This window comes from Balaenoptera acutorostrata, chromosome 2, assembly GCF_949987535.1.
Source record: "Balaenoptera acutorostrata chromosome 2, mBalAcu1.1, whole genome shotgun sequence".
Taxonomy (NCBI): Eukaryota; Metazoa; Chordata; class Mammalia; order Artiodactyla; family Balaenopteridae; genus Balaenoptera; species Balaenoptera acutorostrata.
Window position 1 is genome coordinate 153674502 of NC_080065.1, and position 18633 is coordinate 153693134.

The 18633-nt window shown below is 42.6% G+C and overlaps 1 protein-coding gene across 11 annotated transcripts in view; it reads left to right on the plus strand.

Annotated features, from left to right (window-relative positions):
• TENM2 (teneurin transmembrane protein 2) overlaps positions 1-18633 on the plus strand; it is a 1017264-nt gene that overhangs the window by 549948 nt on the left and 448683 nt on the right. The window lies entirely within an intron of this gene.

Below are 18633 nucleotides of genomic sequence, written 5' to 3' on the forward strand. Positions count from 1 at the left end.
TTACATAGTTGGTAGGGGTTTTATCCCCCATTTAAAAAGTATCATCCAAATATGTTTTATAAAATAGCATTTGGAAATTTTGTTTGTGACGTGATCCTATGGATGGATTACCAGGAACTCAAGAAGCTGCTTATAACCATCCAGTCCAACTGGTGGAAAAGGAGCAAGGTTTTTTTGTCTGAGCTTCATTTCACCCCCTCCCAGCAGTGCCCATGCTTTGTTTACCTGCTGCTTTAAGGCGTTCCATGAAAACTTTTATTCGGTAATCGCAAGAGCTCTGCACACTGCCTCTCTGCTTGTGCAAATACATTCCTAAATCTGAGTTGTTGTTTTGTCTTGTTCTGTTTACCTTGTCGATTTCTGTCATCATAGAAAAGGACACGAGGCAGGGTCAGGTTATTGAGGTTTCTTTAGTCTGAGATTTCTTTAGTGTGAAAGATCTGTTTCAACAGTTTTCTAGCAAGTCTTCTATTCTTTGGACAATCACATGCCCATCTGTGAAATGGGCTTGAGATCTGATGAAAACGTTAATACCTCTGCCCTCTGGAAGCCGCTCAGTCATGGTGGTAGATATTTGAAAGGAAAAAAATTGTAATAGAGAATTAGCTAAGGGTCTCTTTGGGCCTGAGTTTAGAAACGTTGTAAGCACCTAAAAACTGTGTTGCTTGTTGGTTTTTATTTATAAGCGCATTAGGAGAAAGTACATTTTAACTGCAGAGAGAAATACAATACTTCTAGTAAACAAAACTCGGCTTTTATAACCTAAGGAGTGACCTGGATGAATGTGAGGGATTGACAGAAGGCCCTGGTTCTCGGGTGCAAAGTCATGGCTTCATGTTTAATTTAACAAAACATTAAACATTTCATGTTTAATTTAATGAAACATTAGAGCACTAGGATTTGTCACCTTCATGACAGAATGTCAGAACTGTGGGATAGTTTCAGAATATATGTTCTTTCTGCAGAATTCACATGTGACACTGGAAATGTTTCACATCCGAAGACCTCTACTTTTTTCTAGGGCTCTTTTTTTTTCCCTCTGATCAAAGAAGGAGAAGCAAAAATGCAAGTGAAACAAGAAAAACACCACCACATTAGGCATGCACTACTAGTCTAGCTAATTTTAGGGGGGCTATTAGCAGGCGTTTAGGCAAATCTATTAACATTTAGCGTCAGCACAAATGCAGTCGCATTTCTACTTCTTGTGTTTCTGACAAAATAAGCACAAGGATCTTCAGGATAAGAAAAGAATGGATGTTGCCATCATTTGTTACATAGTAAACTTTTTATGTAACCCACTCAGATTTTTTAATGAACTATTTAAGAAAGTGGGGTGAGTTATTTGGAAAAACTGAAGGAAGTGTATCTGTTTGATAAAGATTATTACCAATGAAAGAGAAGAAACCCTTTGTATGGCATTGCTTGCCAGTACAGTCTTCTTTTCTTGGTGGGAAAAATGTGGTTGCTGGTTGATAATGCTACTTTGCCTTTGGCTTGTGATGGAAAATTTCCGTTTTTGTATTTCAAAGTGCTAAAATATAGATATGTCCTACCACTCTGTCCATATTTTGCAGATTGGTGGGGCTCTGTTTTCAACTGATGCTTTCAATGTTTAGCTCCTTTGGATAGAAAACAAGAATTTATGTTTGAGCCGTGAAGGTGATTACCAATTCATAAAACGTGTGTATATGTGTACAGATATGTATTTATACAAACACGCAAACATATATACGCACACAACATACAGGCATACAAAAGCCCCACCCCCCCAAATTCTGCCTCCATTCATTTGAATTATCTCTTGCCCCATTTCTGGAATGTTTTTATAAAACACAACCAGCATAGAATTTTGCAAGTACAGTATTTGGTTTTATGATGGCAGGAGTACAAATACGTCTCCGCGTTATCATAGACTCAGCCTGAATGTGTGTGCTTCCTCGTGCGCCTTGAAGTGGCTGAGACCAGATGCTTCAGCGAGAGATGTCCTATTAATGCAATTCAAAGGAGCATATGGCAAGAGAAGAATCGTTACGATGGTGACTGACCTGAAGAGCAAGTAGCTTTTTCACCTTTAAAAAAATGGTTTTAACCCTCTCCCAAGTAGCAGTTGAATACTTTCTTGAGTTGAATAATATATATTGTTTAACTCTCCTGGAGGTTGCATTCTGGAATGGGGGTGCAAAGGAGTAACCTGGACTGCTGGGGAGCCCTATTTCCTTTGGTGGGGATTGGGGGAGTCGGAAGGCCCCCTGGGCCGTGGCAGGAAGAATGGTCTGGGCTTACTCACCACCTGCTTACCAGGATGGCCTTTGGGTCCAAGGGCCGATTTCCAGCAGGGTGGGGTCGGCTTACCTTGGACTGGCTGGATGGCATCCCCTGTCCTCTTCCCCCGGCTAAGGAGGCATGCTGCGTGTGTTACCCTTCTCTGACCACCGTCCTAACCCACAGGTGGCTCTCTTCCCTTCCAAAGTCCTCTTTTGAGGCCCGTCTCTCTGCTGGCACTCTGACAGGCACTGAAAGGAAAAGCAAATGAGACACGGTCCCCAGCTTGAAAAAGCTCCCGTCTCATGGGGAAGGGCTGCCAACAGAAAGGCAGAAAGCATAGACTTCGGTGCTGAGGAAGGAAAGCCTTGCACGGCGGCAGGCACCAGGTGGGTGCAGAAGAGAGGGCAGCCGGTCCTCAGCAAGAAGGTCAGGAAAGGCTTCGTAGAGGCCTTTGATCAAGAGAAGTAGCCTGGAAGGTTCCCCTGGAAGATGTGAGGCGGGGCCTTCCAGGCCCTGAAAATGGCCAGCAGTTGGCAGATCAGGGAACTTCAGATACTCAGTCCAGGAAGGCCGGTACCCAGAGCACGAGGAAGGCAAAGGATTGGACTAGAGAGATGGGCAGAGCCCTCATGACGCATGCCATTACATACCATCCAGGCTGGCCCACCATCTCAGAAGTGTGAAGCAGCCAGGCCATTCACGGCAGTAAGCACAGCAAGGCCCGGACATGCGGGTTATGGGAGAGTCCCTAAGCTTTGCAATTTCCACATCTAATTCAACTTAACTTAAAAAAAAAAAAAAAAAATTGCGCCGGCTGCCACTGTGTGGACCGAAGAATTAAATGTGAAGGTCCCAGATGGAGCCTGGGGGCTACAAGCTGGCATCCTTTGCACGTGGACCATAGGATGCCTGCAAAGGGATTTCTTCCTTCGGCTAAGATCCAACTTGCTTTTAATCTGGAAAGATTTTATAGAGGAGCTTTTATATATACATAAACAGTGTGTTTCGAGACACAGTGTCTCCAAAATTCTGTAATTTCCAAGTGCCCTCACTTGAAAATCTGGTTGCTGGTAGGGGGGGTGTTTATGTTTACCGGTGGATTTACATGTATTTATATAATGGCGGGTGTGTTCAGATTCCTTCACAGAGTCAAAGCTTCTGGAGGTGGAATCAGAAATCCAGGTTGAAATGCCGACTCTGTAGAGAAAGATACACACAATTAGCCTGTCACAGCTAATGAGGGCTTTTTTGCTTAGCCCACGTTGTACGAGGTTTGGGGGCTTTTTTCCTTTGTCTTTAACTTTTTAATCTTCTCACTAGTAATTTAACTTTCTACCCTACGGTCATGGCAGAGATGCTCCCACTTCTGTTAGAAAGCCCTAGCAGGTTCTGTGCTACCTTTTGAGAATGCAGCCCCCCCACTGAGTGGGGTGGTGGAAGGGAGGCTGCAGGTGATCACCTTGACCTTGACTCTCTGCTACCACTTGACCCGCATCTGGCCCCAGGCCGGGAAGGAGTGATGCTTCTGCGTGGCGGTCTTGTCGGCTGCGTGTCCCGGGAAAGACTGGTCAGAGGATCCCATCCATCATCCCACAGGCTCTGCCTCCCAAATTGGCAGGGCTCCTTGTGCATTGCGAGCCAGGCTGGTGATGAGAAACCCAGGTGTGGGCGCTGGCTGCCTTGCTGGTTTTGAGGCAGGGTGCTGGCACTTGCGTTTGTTGAAGTGACTGAGCTCTCCGTGCCCTAATTTATCTGTCTGCAGAGTGGATGGTAATACTTCTTGTGGGAATAACGTTAATAATAATTGTTCAAAGATTTGGCCAAGGTGTCGACTCAAACCCTAGTCCCACAAACCAGCCACAACTTCCGTGAGTTCCCCGGTTCCCTGGACTCTGCTCACGTTTCCTTCCCAACACCCGCCCACCAGTGCCTGGGGTCTCAGAGTCCAATGGCCTATCACACCAGCACCTGTTCCTTTCTCTCCGCTCCATACTGATCCAGTTGTAGAACTCGGCCCCTTTCCCCTGGCGCGTGCAAAAATGGAATCACCAAGTATCAAACAAACACACAGGCAAACGCGGTCATCCACCCAAGACCTCTGTGCAGAGCAGACTGTACTCAGTTTGGGGAAGAGTTTCATATGCCAGCAATAAAAAGAACTTTAAGTGGAATGTTTGACGCCCCCCTTGTTAAACAGTCCCTGCAGCTCAAGGAACCACAGTCAGTAAGGATCTTTCCACTTGGGGCTCCAGCTGCCTGCCAAGCTCCCTGCTGCCTCTCTCTCTGTCTCTCTCTCTGTCTCTCTCTCTCTCTCTCTCTCTCTCTCTCTCTCTGTCTCTCTCTCTCTCTGTCTCTCTCTCTCTCTCTCTCTCTCTCTGTCTCTCTCTCTCTCTGTCTCTCTCTCTGTCTCTCTCTCTCTCTGTCTCTCTCTCTCTCTGTCTTTCTGTCTCTCTCTCTCTCTGTCTCTCTGTCTCTCTGTCTCTCTCTCTCTCTCTGTCTCTCTGTCTCTCTGCCTCTCTCTGTCTCTCTGCCTCTCTCTGTCTCTCTCTCGGTCTCTCTCTCCCTCTCTGTCTCTCTCTCTGTCTCTGTCTCTCTCTGTCTCTCTGTCTCTCTGTCTCTCTCTGTCTCTCTCTCTGTCTCTCTCTCTCTGTCTCTCTCTCTGTCTCTCTCTCTGTCTCTCTCTCTCTCTCTCTCCCTTTCCCTCTCTCCCTCTCTCCCTCTCTCTTGACTGGCCAGAAATTCAAGTGTTCCTCCCATTGCACTTACACAAAGCAGGTCAGCACTCCCCACCTCTGCCCCCAGAGCCAGTGCCCTTGGCAGTACATTGACAGACAGAAGCCAGTCTATTCCGGACTTAGCCTTTCTCTCTATCCCGACAGGCTCTGCCAGAGGAAGACAGTAGTGTAGAGATTTAGTTCCCCGCAGATCTGAATAATGCCATTTCCCATCACCAACCTCCAAGCCACCAAAAAGGGAAAGCTGCTATGTTTTTGTTTTCAATAAGAGTTTTTCTGACACATAACAGTGCATTATATATTTCATTATGCTTTTCAATGCCCTTCCCCCAGGGATGATTGATTGATTGATTGACTGATTGATTATAGAGGTAGTGTGTCCAAAAGGTAAGAGCACAGACTCTGGTGCTCTGTCCCTTACTAGCTGTGTGACCCTGAGTGAGTTAAAGTTCTCTGAGCTCCAGGTAAATGAGGGATAATCATGGTACCTCTCTGGTCCCTCTTATGGGATTCAATGAGATACTGTCTCAGAACCCGGCACATGCAATGGTTATTTCCTTTGTCTGGACTCATTTTCCTCATTTCATTTTGATCTGAATTTTATGATAGGATTGTTCCTTTTATTTCCAAAGAAAGAAGAAGAATTTTGTTGAACTTGGTAGGGTGCTGGGATTCTGGCAGAGCACACCTCAGCCCACCACGTGGAAACTGACACAAGTTACTGGCCTCCCTCTGTTCAAGACAGAAGCGGGTGCTTCTGCTGCTTTCCTGGGAGCAGGCTTTGGGGTTAGTGTCTGTTTCTCGGCAGTAACGATCTCTCCTACTGCTAACAAACCCGAAGTGGTTCAGAATAACTGGCCTTAGCAGAACTTTTTTTTCCAAGCAGAGTATTACTAGAAATGCAAACACTCAGAATTATCTCATTCGTCTTAGGTGGCAGAGAATCCGATTGTTCGCACTTGGTTTGCGTCCTGAGAGGGCGGGGCTGGCAGGGGGGCAAGGACGATTATGGCAACTAAATTTTAATCAACAGTTTCAGTGACAATATTGAATTAAAAAGTTACTAGTTACTAGTTAGAGCGCGGCTTAGCTCCTACACGGGCAAATCAGTCATTCTGTGGTGATTAATATCTATTCAGAGCAGAGAATGTATTATGGATACTAAATTATCATAGGAATGAATGCAGTCTTTTTAAAGGGTTTAAAATATGTTAATAAATACAGTATTCCAGCACCTGCAGCTCAAGAAACTAAAGTCATTAAAGATGGATATAATTATATTTATTATTGCAGGGATCTAGGTGGGGGAAAAAACAGTTTAATGAGCATGAATGAAACAGGGGTTCTTTATTTAGAACTTCTTACCTAAAGAAACTGTTCCCTGTGAGGAGGTATTTCATAGAACCGTTGAATTAGAAAACTATACAAAAGGTAAATTAGAGACAATAATATTCTAAGTTTTGGGCAATGAACTTCAGAGGTCCACTGGGGATATTGCTAAACTCTCCAATCCCTTCTCATTGAACTTGGCATGGGATTCAACGTCCTCCACCATACCTGTCACTCCCCCAGCTTCAGTTTCCACCACCTTCCCATTTATGCTCCAGCCGAGAGCCCCACCCTCCTTGCAGTTTCTCAAACAGACCCAGCTCTTGCCCACCTCAGGGCCTTAGCACATGCTTTTACTTCAGCGTGATGTTTATTTTGCACCACTTCCTTAGGACATCGCCAGCCTTGGTCCCAATCAAATTTTCATTACCAGCTCATTGGATCCTCACAACAGTCTAATGGACTCAATCCCATTGTCATCCCCATTCTACGCACAGGGAAATAAGTCAGAGAGAGGCCAAGGGCCTTGCCCTAGGTCCTGCTGACTTGAGGTTTTCTCTTTGCCACAAAGTTTTGCTGCTGCTTTGTAGGGTTGGCTACTACCATCCCTCAACTCTCAGCTCAGATGCTGTCCTTGACAGCTCTATGTCAAGTCACCCTCCCCCATTTAATCTTTCAGGATCCAGTTTATCCTTTGCAGTGCTTATTAGCACAATTTAAAACGGTGATATGCACGTGTATTTTCAGTCATTTTCATTCTCTGGCACTACTGTCATGTCCATGAAGGCAGCAACTGTTTTTGTTTGATGCTGTGTCCCCAGCCCTATTCAAGTGACTGACATTTAATAAGTACTAAATAAATATTTGTTTAATGGGCCCTTAAACTCATATGTTCACCATTTGCTGTCTATAGCTAGAATAAATGACATTTTTCATCCATCCAGATAGATTGACAAATAGGTGAAAAAGTTTTTTTTTTCAGATTTTCAAAAAGAGAAGATAACTTTCCTTTTTGAAAAATGGCAGCCTAGTATAACCATTTCTGTATTATATCTGGGTCCTTAGACACAAAAAGTTGGAAATGACGATTGAGAATAACTCCTGTCTGACAGGTAAGGAATCAGAGAAGCTGGGAGGAGAAGCCACTTGCTCAAGGTACGGCGGTGGTTAGGACAGGGTTCAAGAGCAAACCCTAGTGCTCTTGGCTCATGGTCCAGTGTTGGTTCTGCCCATCTGCCTTGCTTACACATTGTGCTTGGCAGGTCAGGAGTGGTAGTTTGAAGCTCTTATTTTCTTAAATCTTGACGATGTTGGAGGTGAAAATTAACTGTCTGCCTATCCTCGTGGTGGAATGCATTTGAAATGCTATTTCCTGTTATGAAGTGGAAGAAGAAAAATAAACACACATTTTGTGGAATTAAAAATGGAGGTCCTAATGCTGTACATCACGCCCTAGAGGAAGACACCAGCCTTAGAGAAACTGTCTCATTTCTCTGGTTTGCCAGCTTGTTGGGGACATAATCTGGCCCCTAAAATCCCCAACACCATGATTTTTTACCATTTAGAAGCTGTGGATCGCACTGAGAATGTGATTAAACTTTTGAGCCATATGCCCAGAGAAAAGGAATATGGACAAACATGAAACATTTTGCAAATCATTTCAAGGAGCTCATGGACACATTTTTATCCATTTCATAGATCTCTAGAGGCCCATGGATTCTAGTTTAAGAAGCCCTGGTAGCACATAGCACATAACACATAACAGTATTAGTTCATTATAATAGCTACTATTTATTAAGCTCTTATTATGTGTGAGACAACTGGCTCATTAGATAGGTAGATATGCTTTATATATAAACTATACATATTATATATGCCAATTTTTTTTTTACTTAGTCCTCAGGTATCACAATTGTTCCCATTTTACAGATGAGGAAACTGAGGCTCAGAAAAGCTAAAGAAGCCAGAGCATATTGGAGCCTGGATTAGAACCCAGGTGATCTGATGCCATAGCCACATAAAGGCAGGCACAGGATGTTTTCATAAAGTAGGCCTTGACCAGCCTGTATGTGATGCCATGGTAAATCCCATGGTAGAAAATAAAGGCTAAATAGGACACCTTCAGAGTGTCCATGAAGGCTACAAAGGGCTGAAGACTCCATACTTCAGGTCTTTCATTTCCTCACGGAGAGGCAGTCAGAATGGTTTCAGGGTATATCCTCTTTCCAAGAAGTGCCTTCCACCCTCCTACATATTGGGAGGGTGGAAGGGGCTCCCAGGGGCTTGAACTGGCAGTTCTTGTGGTTTTATTATAGCCCATATTTAGATAACTTTCAATTTGAGAATGTCTGCCATCAGATGGGCAGGTGGGTCCTGTCGGAATGTGAAACCATTTTAGGAATATTCAGAACTAACTGGATTTTGTCAGCACACTTTGTAAGAGGCTATTAGTGTGAAGTGTATTCAGTTATTTCTTGCTTTCCTCAAGAGAATAAACAGTGAACCTGTTAGAAGTTGCTTGAGAATATTCCTGTAACTATTTTAAATTCCTTCTTTCTTTTTTTTTTTTAAATTAATTAATTTTAATTTTGGCTGTGTTGGGTCTTCGTTTCTGTGCAAGGGCTTTCTCTAGTTGCGGCAAGCGGGGGCCACTCTTCATCGCGGTGTGCGGGCCTCTCACTATCGTGGCCTCTCTTGTTGCAGAGCACAGGCTCCAGACGTGCAGGCTCAGTAGTTGTGGCTCATGGGCCTAGTTGCTCTCTGGCATGTGGGATCCTCCCAGACCAGGGCTCGAACCCATGTCCCCTGCATTGGCAGGCAGATTCTCAACCACTGCGCTGCCAGGGAAGCCCTCCTTCTTTCTTTTTTAAAGGAAGCAAAATCATTTTTACTTAGACGTGGATGTCATTTATCAAGTTAGAACTAATAACTTTAATGAATTTGTATACTTCTGTTTCTTTTTCATTCGTTGGGCTTTATCTAGCCATTTTATCTTGTAATTCATGTCCTAGGCACCAGCTTTGATCTAGGTCCCTGGCTGGGCACTGAGAATTGAGAAGTGAATCAGATACAGCATCTGGCCTCAAGGAGCTTACAGTCTAGTAGGAGAGGAGGCCATGTAAACAAATCTGTGTAATGTGTTGTAGCGCATGGTATAGTGTGGAAGCAGCAGCGGGAATGGTCGGCTCGTGTTCAGAAGTTTATGACTGGCTACAAGCACAGACTGGGAGAAGCAGCTAAGAAAACTGTATTCCCGGGAATAAGGATTCTTAAACTTGAGTAGGCATCAGGATCCCTCAGAGGGCTTATTAGAAACACAGCTTGATGGGCCCCAACCTGAGATTCTAATTCAGTGTGTATGGGGTGGGTCCCCACATTTGCATTTCTAACAGGTCCTTAGATGATGGTGAGGTTGCTCGTCCAGGGAACGTACTTTGAGAACCCCTGTTCTAGCATTTCCGGAGGACAGATGGTATAGAAAATACTCACTCTTGTTTCTAGGGTTTTATCCCCTTAACTTAAAAATATTTTATCCTTTTGTTACTGAGTCCAAGCTCATACCGCTCACCACACAACAGGCTGATAAATTGAGAGACGAGGTCTTGGGGCAAGGAATGGGGACTGTATTCAGAAAGCCAGCAGACTGAGAAAGATAGTAGACTAGTGTCCCAAAGAACCATCTTACCAGAGTTAGAATTCAGGCTTCTTTCATATTAGAAGGGGGGAGGGTATCGGTTGCTGCAAACTTCTTGGTGTCAGAATCCTTTGTTCTTACAGCTGTCCACATACGTCAGGTCACGATGTTCCTATAAACCTCCAAGGAGACAAATGTTACTCTCTGTTCTGCAACTCTTTATCTCTATAAGAATGGAAAAGTATTATACCTTTAAAGGTCAGAGCCTTGAGAACGGGCTATCCTGTATATTTTAGGCTATAGGTGACATTCTTAACTTGTAGCAAAAGCAATAGAATACAAGGTTAAAGTAAAAGAAACACGTCCAATATGGAGTCAAATTTGTTCTTCCCTATTATACTCTCTCTGTCTTCAGAGTTTCCTTATGAATGTGTGTGCTTCTGTTCTCTCCTTTGAAAGTGTAGCTCTGTAGTGTTCTGAAAGCTCTTTTGTAAGTGCCTGACTTTGACCTCTCATAGGAGGGAAGGGCAAGATACTAAGAAAAATGATAGGCCACTTATACGAATCATGAGTTGTATGAATTCTTATGGATGTGAGGGTGTGAAGATGAGTTTCTTCTGAAACAACGGTCAGCACTGATTCTCACAAAATACTGTGGACGGACAATTAAATGAATAAGGTGGTCAAATTTCAGATCCACTCCTGTACATCTGCAGGTTGTCTCAGGTCCTATGGGGCCTATGTCATACTCCCAGAGGAATGAAAGAGAGAGACAGGAGACCAGCGGACACCAAGAAAGCCTAACACAGTGGCAGTACTGCAGCCTTTTCCTAAACAGAGTCATGTTCTTGGCCAAATGCGATGGAAAATACGAACTCATGTCAGAAAACAATACCCAGTTCCTAGATTGATGATTCTTGCTCTTCTCGTTTATTCTTTTTGTCCATTTTGCACAGGAAATAAGAACCTTGTGGACAGAAAGATCATCATTTGTCAATCCTTTGCAGCAATTTTCCTAACAGTTCTTTCAGCTTTAAATGCTTTTAAGCATCTGTCAGTATCATATAATAGCCTTAATGGGAGGGAAAAACAACAACAACAACAGTAACAGCTATTTGCTGCATAAGAATGAATTGAGTGGCTCTCTCCTTCCTGGACCGCAGTGAAAATGATGGTCCGTCCACACGTGGGTTTCCACATGCAGCTGTGCTGTTATTATTTGTACGTAGACCTTAAGTAGTCTAATTTTTATGTGTATAGGCATGATGTCAATTGAGAGAGAGAATGGACCAAAAAATATATATTTAGCATCTCAGAGATGAGACAAGTCAGTAAACAGCTTGATTACTAATTCATTCAGGAACAAAAAAAAAATGGCTTTCTAAACTGAAACGACCAAATCCAATAACTAACTGTTTGTCAGGGCAGTAATAATGGTATTTGTATCTCTTTTAATTGGCTTTAACCTTTCCCTTCATGTGTGCGGTATTAAAAAATTAAAGAGGAAAGTATTTAGAGGCATAGATTTACGGCGCTGCGTAGATTACATGCTTTTAATGAGGTCAGGACAATAAACCATCTGAGCAGAACCTGCTGCCCAATGATGAATTACTCCCTTTTACAATAGATAGACAACAGCGAGTGTGTGGGTACCCACGCACGCTCACAGGCCCATCTGTAGACCAAGTGATGCTCAGCTTTGCTGTTGAGCTAGCACAGTGTTTCCAGTTACAGGGAGGGTCAGGACATTTTCAAAATACAGAGCTGCAATATACCAGGTGAAAAAGTGAAACTTGCAGAATAAAATGCACAATGTTTATGTTAGATATTGACTCATGTATGTCTGTTTATGTACCAGTATAGATGGATGGATGGATGCAAGGAAGGATGGAGAGGAGGAAAAGGAGGAGAGAGGATGGGAGGGAGGGAGAGAGGGAGGAAGGGAAAGAAATACAGATAATCTGGAAGGAGCACATAGTGGTGTGCTAGAGCTGGCTTGCACTGTCTTGTAAGAGCTGATTGTGTAACACCCTTTCCCAATTCCATCATATTCTTAGTTTAAAATTGCACATGGTGAAAATATTTATTCCACAGAAAAAAGTAAATGCTTTTATAACCCAGAGCTTTTTTTCTGGAGAGCCAATTGTTAAGCCTTTAGCAGCACACTGCTGGACATACAACAAAGCATTCAGAGTGGTTATACCTAGAAAGTGGGTTTACTAGGAAAAGGAGGGGGAAATGAAGCAAGAGTGTTGGGAATGAGAAACAGGCATCTTTCCTCTTTATTTTATACATTTCTTTATTCCTTCCATTTTCATTAAGCATTTATTACTTTTATAATATTAATAATTCCTTTTAAGCATTTAATTTTAAAATTGGTTTACAAATATCATTGAAACTTTTTAAAAAAATACAGAAATAGAAATAGTCACCTTTACTTTGTAAGTCAGGTACAAAGCATTTGTACAAGGAAAAACAATTCAGACAAGTGATAGAATCAAATAGTCAAAGGACTTAAGACTCAGCCAGAAGTGTGTCCTTTGGTGGTGAAAACTTCCTCCGTCTTCCAAATCAGAAGGAAAACAGAAACACAAAGTGTGAATGTAGATTGGTCCAGGAGCGTGGAGTGTTTGCTGCCAGATCCCATCCCAAAACAAATTCTAGTGATGAAAATCACATGGTGTATGTCCAAAGCTCATCTCCTCATGTTGACCAGTTGAGCCAAATCATATGGTCTTTACCTAATCAGTGACCTTGACTTGGCAGTGTGAAACATTGCTAATGAGGAGAAAAGCACTCCACTCCAGAAATGGAGCTGAAGCCCCACTGAAAATGTACCATCCATGGGGAGCAGCCAGTTTGTCACCAACCAAAGTGATGGTGACACTTTCTTTTGCCACTTTGAGATGCTGAGATCTCTAGTCAACCTCGGTAAGGTGCAGAGTAAAGAAGGCTCACCGTTGCCCCCTCCTCTCCAAATCCCTGCGTTCATCTCCGTTCTGTCTCCATGACAGCAACCAACTCCAGGTGATATCCTACCAATGACCGAATTGCTCTTATTCCCTCGGACTCTTACAAGTGAAAGTCCCTCATCTAAAAGCCAACACTTGAACCATTCATGAAGACAGATGCTTGATTTTATAAACATGTATTCATTCATTCAACACATAATTCTTTTACTGACCAGGGTTCTTGGCCTCCTTAATCAATAGAATTGATAGGAGGCCAGATAAGAAATATAGGCAAGTCTTTATTGGGGGCCCTGCTGCAGCCGGGGGAGGGGATGGAAAACAAGTAACAGGTTCCCTTGCTGGCTCGCTCACTGAGGGGGTGTGAGCTGGTTCCTTATATGAGGTGAGGGTAGGGGTGTGTCCAGGGCTCGGGCCGGAGTGGTGAATTAGGTGGTTTGCCCACCGCTTTGGTGGTGTTTCTGCAGGGGGCATGTGCGGTACCCTGCTTTTGCTCCCAACACCCTATTTTTTGCTCCTGGCTCTTCAGGAATGTCAGTTGGGCTTTTTGGTCTCCATGTATCTCGTTGCACATAACTTGTCCCATCTGCGCATGCACGCAGTTGCTTTTAGTCCCTTACGGTTTCGTTGTGTTCTGTTGCTCGAGGAGACGTTTGTGCAGGTGCGAGCACTGCAGCGAAGGGTCTCAGGTCCCAGCCTGTTTCAGCTCTATGTGCCTGGCACTGGGTTAGGTGTGGGGATACAGTCGTAAACACATCAGACGAAGACCTCACTTACCTGAAGCTGACATCCCAGTAAATGGAGACAGACGTAAATAGGTAAACCAATAAAAAATACCATCGCGTGAGTAACCTTTGAAAAACAATGAAATAAGGGGGTGTGATAGAGTAACAAGTACTTTATATCTTCGCTTTAGAGGGGAGAAAGGCAAAACATTTCTGGGAAGGTAAACTTTGAACTGAAATGGGAACGACAAGGCGTAGCCAGCCATGTGTAGATCGTGATATGAGATATATGTCCTAAAGGCTCTTTTCTTAAAAAAATTAATTAATTAATTAATTAATTTATTTATTTATTTATGACTGTGTTGGGTCTTCGTTTCTGTGCGAGGGCTTTCTCTAGTTGTGGCAAGCGGGGGCCACTCTTCATCGCGGTGCACGGGCCTCTCACCATCGCGGCCTCTCTTGTTGCGGAGCACAGGTTCCAGACGCGCAGGCTCAGTAGTTGTGGCTCACGGACCCAGTTGCTCCGCGGCATGTGGGATCTTCCTGGAGCAGGGCTCGAACCCGTGTCCCCTGCATCGGCAGGCAGATTCTCAACCACTGCGCCACCAGGGAAGCCCCTAAAGGCTCTTTATGGAGGTTTCTCTGCTCCCACTGTGGGTGCACCCACTTTTAAGACTGGGTGCAATGAAGGGCACTGTAGGTACTTGCTTGCTTTCCTGGTAACTATCTCAAAGCAAGTTCACTGCTCCAAGTACTTCTGAGAAATATTCAAAATGGGGATCATTTGGGTATGTGTAGCTGATGTCATGTTCTTAACTAACCCTGAGGTGGTTTACCTTTCGGTGTAGTGGAGAGCCTGAAAGAAAGAAAGACAGGGCAGTCAGAAGTTGAGATGTCCTCAACAGTTGTAAATTGCGTCTGTACAATGTGAACAAAGAGACAACGGTGTGTTGGAGGGGAATGTATGCAGACTTTGGATCAAGAAATATCTGGGTTCAAATGCCAGCACTGCCACTTAGTGTCACTCGCATGGTATGGACCCGCTCTGAGTACTCAGGGCCCTTGCCTGTAACGTGGGGATATAAAAATGCCCTCTTCATACGGGGATGGTGAAAATGGAATAAGATCCTGTCTATAAAGCGCCTGGCTCAGAGCATCCTCCTGGAGCTTCCTTTTAGAGAAATTTCTGGAAATATTGCTGAACTGTGACTCACCAGAGTGAGACTTTCATTGCATGGGGACAGGGAGAGCCCATTCTTGCCTTTGCTTCAGTCTTTATGTTGGGTGCAGCGCTGCAATTTGGGACTTGAAGCTGTAGCAAAGTGTCCCAGATTGGGCAAGAAAATTGGGAATGCAGATGTCATTTTTTTTGGCATGATCCATCACAGAAGACAAAAGAGACATGATCAGACGGGTACTCAGCAAGAGAAAAACCCATTCCCTTAATATTTTATTTAAGAGTTACCCTCTGCCCTTCCCCTACCCGCTTCTCCTTCTCTCTTGCTTCTTTTAGTCCTTTTTGGTTCTCCCTGAAGCACCAGAAATAAAGCTCAGCTCGGAACCAACTGGTCAGAGTCCTTGAATCACATCCCACGTGCAGCGTGGTTTACACAGCAAATGGCATTGCCTGAGAATAGAATTGTAAGGACATGCATGAATGCTGACTCTAGTCCTAGGGGTAATGGAAGCTGCATGTGAATATAAAAATAAAAACTCAAAAACCTTGGGAAAAAATGAACACGACGGAAGCAGCAAGATGGTGTTTTTACGTTTTCACCTTTAATTGACTAAAAATATCAATACAACATCTTCCTTGGACAATCTCCCCAACCTCCCTCACCTCTTTTTCAATGGGAGTGGGAAAGTGATTTGGAGAAAGAATACTCACTGAATTGATAGAACAGTGGTTACCCCCTGGGAAGTACAAGTGGAGGCCTAGAAAGGGCGTTATTTTTTATTTTAAACACATGTATCACTGCTTGATTTTGTTTTGAACCAGCCTGTACTACATTTTTAAATTAAGAACTGTACCTTTTTAAAAACCAACGAGGAAGAGAGAAGAGTTACTTTCTACACAAGACAGCTACATTGTTTTTAAGTAAGTTTTATTAACAAGTGACAATTACTTTTTTATGATACATTTAAGATAGTGAATTATGAATGACTGAAAATCCCCTCCAGCCTAATTGGGAACCATTATGTCTGGTAATTGCCACTGATTTCTGCAAACAGTCATTTTTCTCTGGCCTATTATTTTTAATTGCCCTTCATAATTGTCTATTGGAGCTAACAAACAGTCCCATTCACCAAAGGGTTTCAGACCAGGCGTCACCCCCAGAGAGCTCATGCTGGAAACTCAAAGACCACTGGAGGACACTATTAGGACTTGGTGGATTGTCAAATTGAGGTGGCAGCCATGGTGACAAATGTGACACATCTTTTTAAAGACGCATCAGGATGATACATTTTCAGACTTCTGCATCATTGAGTTTGTCCGCTTTGTTTTGAAGCTACCTCACCAAAAAAAAAAAAAAAAAAAGGAAGAATGTCACACTTTTAACAATTTTAATGAGGATTTTCATACCAGTACTTTATCTATTGCACTATGATAAGTGTGAACATTCTGGAAGAAGGGAAGAACACGTCCTGCCCCATTTCCTATAGGATTTTTTGTATAATTAACTCTGTGACATCAGAAAGGGACAGAATTCCCACTAGAGATATGTACATATCTTCATATATGTAGAATAACATACGTATTAACTACAAAGGCATTTTATGTTCATTTTTTTAAGTTAAATACATTCAGAAAAGTACAAAGAGAAAAATACGGAGAAAATTAACTATAATCCTACTAATAGTATATAGTATATTTTTGCATAAATGCATACATATATGTATACTAGTGTTTATAATATATTTTCTCACATGATTTAATATTCTTCTAAGGTACTATTTTTAAGGACTACATATGGTCCAACATGTGGATTCACCATTGGTTATTGAAGCACTTCACTCCTGTTGGATATTTAGTTTCTCAGTTTTTAGCATTACAAAAAAGTGATGTGCATTTCTTATCCATCTCTGATAATCCCCTCAAGAAAATGTCCTAGCAGTTGAATATACCCTTGAATCACCCTCCAAAAAAGTTGAATTTCACGATACACACTCTGAGCAGTATATGTGTGCTGAATTTCCCATAATTTTCCCAGCATTAGATATTTTTTCCCCCTATTTTTTTTTAATCAGTCATCAGTTTTATACACATCAGTGTATACATGTCAATCCCAATCGCCCAATTCAGCACACCACCAACCCCACCCCACCGTGGTTTTACCCCCTTGCTGTCCATACGTTTGTTCTCTACATCTGTGTTTCAACTTCGGCCCTGCAAACCGGTTAATCTGTACCATTTTTCTAGGTTCCACATATATGCGTTAATATACGATATTTGTTTTTCTCTTTCTGACTTACCTTACTCTGTATGAAAGTCTCTAGATCCATCCACGTCTCAACAAATGACTCAGTTTCGTTCCTTTTTATGGCTGAGTAATATTCCATTGTATATATGTACCACCTCATCTTTATCCATTCATCTGTCGATGGGCATTTAGGTTGCTTCCATGACCTGGCTATTGTTAATAGTGCTGCAGTGAACATTGGGGTGCATGTGTCTTTTTGAATTACAGTTTTCTCTGGGTATATGCCCAGTAGTGGGATTGCTGGATCATATGGTAATTCTATTTTTAGTTTTTTATGGAACCTCCATATTGTTTTCCATAGTGGCTGTATCAATTTACATTCCCACCAACAGTGCAAGAGGGTTCCCTTTTCTCCACACCCTCTCCAGCATTTGTTGTTTGTAGATTTTCTGATGATGCTCATTCTAACTGGTGTGAGGTGATACCTCATTGTAGTTTTGATTTGCATTTCTCTAATAATTAGTGATGTTGAGCATCTTTTCATGTGCTTCGTGGCCCTCTGTATGTCTTCTTTGGAGAAATGTCTATTTAGGTCTTCTGCCCATTTTTGGATTGGGTTGTTTGTTTCTTTAATATTGAGCTGAATGAGCTGTTTATATATTTTGGAGATTAATCCTTTGTCCGTTGATTCGTTTGCAAATATTTTCTCCCATTCTGAGGGTTGTCTTTTCGTCTTGTTTATGGTTTCCTTTGCTGTGCAAAAGCTTTGAAGTTTCATTAGGTCCCATTTGTTTATTTTTGTTTTTATTTCCATTACTCTAGGAGGTGGATCAACAAAGATCTTGCTGTGATTTATGTCAAAGAGTGTTCTTCCTATGTTTTCCTCTAAGAGTTTTATAGTGTCCGGTCTTACATTTAGGTCTCGAATCCATTTTCAGTTTATTTTTGTGTATGGTGTTAGGGAGTGTTCTAATTTCATTCTTTTACATGTAGCTGTCCAGTTTTCCCAGCACCACTTATTGAAGAGACTGTCTTTTCTCCATTGTATATCTTTGCCTCCTTTGTCATAGATTAGTTGACCATAGGTGCGTGGGTTTATCTCTGGGCTTTCTATCTTGTTCCATTGATCTATGTTTCTGCTTTTGTGCCAGTACCATATTGTCTTGATTACTGTAGTTTTGTAGTATAGTCTGAAGTCAGGGAGTTTGATTCCTCCAGCTCCGTTTTTTTCCCATGAGACCGCTTTGGCTATTCGGGGTCTTTTGTATCTCCATACAAATTTTAAGATGATTTGTTCTAGTTCCCTAAAAAATGCCATTGGTAATTTGATAGGGATTGCATTGAATCTGTCGATTTCTGTGGGTAGTATAGTCATTTTCACAATATTGATTCTTCCAATCCAAGAACATGGTATATCTCTCCATCTGTTGGTATCATCTTTAATTTCTTTCATCAGTGTCTTATAGTTTTCTGCATACAGGTCTTTTGTCTCCCTAGGTAGGTTTATTCCTAGGTATTTTATTCTTGTTGTTGCAATGGTAAATGGGAGTGTTT